Genomic DNA, 3,150 nt, shown 5'->3' on the forward strand with positions numbered 1-3,150 from the left:
ACCCTCGCTCCAATATGTGCTTTTCCATGATCTCATCGTAGCATCCACCACTCTGCGTCAGCAACTAGACAGCATGTCCCTAGACTGTGAACTCTGCTAGGACATTGTCCACCGCGTTCTAAGAGCATCTGACGGAGGGGGGAGAAGACATGTCCAACTGTAAAGAGTCGGGATCCTTAGTTGCGGAAAGAAAAGCTGAGTGTTGCTGATGGAGCAGAGAAGGAAGATGCTGAAGATACTGGGAAGCTCTCGGGATTGTTGGAAAGTGCAGAGAATCACGACTGAGGCTACGCCCCAAACCCTGCAAAACTAGCCCAGTGAGAAAGTGTCTACACTGCAGCTCCTGGCCAATGCTGATATGTGTACCCGCAGCGCCGGCGGCTTCAGACGGGGCCGGTTCCCTTGGGCTGCTCAAACCTGCATCTAAGTTTCCCACGGATGAGCCAGCTTGGCAGAGCCTAGCTCACATTCTTGAGCCCGGCTGCAAAGGAGGCTGGGGATTTGACACCTAAAGGAAGGCAAGCTAATCAAAAGGAGATGAGTGGCCATAAATATGACCAGTGTCCACTGTATTGCAGCAATACGTGATGGGAGTGAAATCAGAAATGTGCTTTCAGAGATAGTCTCTCGTTCCATGAAACTTGCATCCTTGAGGGAGAGCCTAACAATAAGCATATACATGAGCATGATGATGGATAGTGCTAGATGCTACAAAGTCACTTAGAACTGCGGGGTAGGGCATCCAAGAAGAGCTTTTCTGAGATGAGCAGACACCTAAATGGCATGAGGGGGCAGCCAGCACAAAGGCTCTGGGGTGGGAACTGATTTGGCATTTCTAAAAAACTAAAAGGCTGCTGCTGAGTAAGTGAAGGGGAGAAGGTAGAAAACAGGGCAGGAAGAGCCCCAGGGATGATGCTGTGTAAGGGCCATGATTCTGGACCCTGGAAGGTCGCAGGGGAATAGCATGATGTGACTTACATTCTAGGAAGATCACGCTGGCTGGTTGCTGTGATCGAAGTATGAGCAGGGGGATCAGGGCACTTAAATCTGCCTGATGTCTGGGGAGAGGGTGACACAGGAGGGAATCCTGGGAGATGAGCGAGAACTGCCCAGGAGAGATCAGGAGGCATCCTGGCCAAGGGAAGAGCAGGAGCAAACACACAGCAGCATGGAAGGCTCTGGAATGTTTGCAGAACTTTGAGGAGTCCAGTGAGGTTACAGAGAGGGAACCAGACATCAGGCTGGAAAAGTAGGGGAGAGCCAGACTGCCAAGGGCTCCGGCACTGTTCTTTTAATTTGTCACGGCACCAAAGTCAAGTGTTCGTCCAGTGATGGGGGCAGAGCCTGACATGACACTGAGACTAGATCTTCCCCAGGGAGTCCAGACCTCTCCTAGGACTTTGTAAGAGGGCAGGAAAGACAGTCCCTTGCCCCTTCCACCACCCCCTTCTCAGACTGGAGGAAACTGTGGGTCGACCCCCAGTTCTGTGCCGCTGTTGTCAAAGCAAAGCTGGTGGTGCAGAAATCAGACAACAGACAAGATCAAAGGGCGTCAATGTCAAGGTCAGTCCCAGGAGAAAACGGCAAGTGGACATCTTGTCTTCCATATTTCTCATTTCTCTTCTGGAGGCATCTTATATTCCACCCCATACTCCCAGGTACATGTACACTGAGCCTTAAAGGAAGCATTAGAGGTAGGTTGGCCAAAAGAACAAGAGAAGGGCGTTTCAGAAAGAGAACAATGTACGCAAATGCCCAGGAACCAGAAAGCACCCTTGTCCATGGGCGGCCGAACCAAGGCTGGAAAGGCAGGTTGAACCTGGGTTGTGAAATGCTTGGTTGATGGGCTAGACAGTCACCAGAACAATTCATTCCTGAACCAGATTCCCCAGTTGAGTAGAGTAACCAAAACCTAAATGTGCAGTGCTTGCTTTTTTGTCCATGGTGGATGCCAGGGAGTATTTGCTGGCTTGCTTGAATCAACAGATGGAAGTCTGTAAATTTAGGACAGATGGCCCCATTTAATCTCTATGATCAGTCATGTCCATATTGATGGACTTACCTGAGATCATCTCGGGGAGGTTTCCCACCCAAAGCAGGACTCTTGGTGGCTCTCCTGCATCAGCTATGGGTTCTTAGCAAGAACAACATGCGAACTTAGGAAGCATTGCAAATCAAGACAGGTGAGTAGAATTGGCTCCGAGGGCTTAAGAGGGACTGGACCAAAAACTCTTCAGAACAGGTTATTCCATCCGAACTGGGACAGCAGACTCCGGGAGACAAGGGACGATGTTGGATCTGTACCGGCGGGCCTCCGCGCCATACTTGCTACCCACGCTCGCGCCCCCTGCCCCCCGCATTCCTCTCTTTCCGCAGAGTGCATCTTTATCCCGACGTGCAGGGGACGGGGGCAAGACGATGAGGTACAACGTGGTGCCCCTACCCGAGAGGAGATCGTTCCTGTGAAACTGAGCCGGGGTCGAGGGAACGGTCTCCCCGCTTCCCCACAGTTCGCCTTCCCACACTTTTAAGGACAGACCTACATGAGCACCATATGGCTTTTCTCCTAAAAGCAAACTCCTCTTGGAATGTGTCGGGAAAACAGGCAGTACCGCAGGTCTTTCCTGAAAGCCACGTGGCGGAGGGCGGACTCTCGCAAAGAGGGGCCCACGCGTGCAGAGATCACGGCTGCTGCATGCGTGCATTTGAACAGTGCCTCTGTACAGACCCCCGGCCCAACTCAGGCGGGGTCACCCGAGAAGAACGCTCCCACGGCCCACCACCCCTACGGGTCTCCCGCCCACCGGAGTTCCGCTCCTCCCGGCCCGGGCCCCACCCGCGTCGATCAAAGACTTCCTTCCGGGCCCAGCGAAGCCCAGCACGCCCGCGGTCCCGAGAGGCCCGGCGGCCGCCTTGCTCCGCGACTGCAGAACGGCCGCTTCCGAGAAGAAAGGAAACCGCGCGAGCGCCGGGGGCACTGGAGTCCGCAAGCGGAGCCTCGCGGGCCCCGCCCCCAGCCGGCCCCGCCAAGCCCCGCCCCGCGCGCCGGCCCCGCCCCACCGCCCCACCCAAGCCCCGCCCCGCGCGCCGGCCCCGCCCCACCGCCCCAGCCAAGTCCCGCTCCCGCACGCCGGCCCCGGCCCGCCACCC

Source organism: Neomonachus schauinslandi, chromosome 11 (assembly GCF_002201575.2).
Source record: "Neomonachus schauinslandi chromosome 11, ASM220157v2, whole genome shotgun sequence".
NCBI classification, from domain to species: domain Eukaryota; kingdom Metazoa; phylum Chordata; class Mammalia; order Carnivora; family Phocidae; genus Neomonachus; species Neomonachus schauinslandi.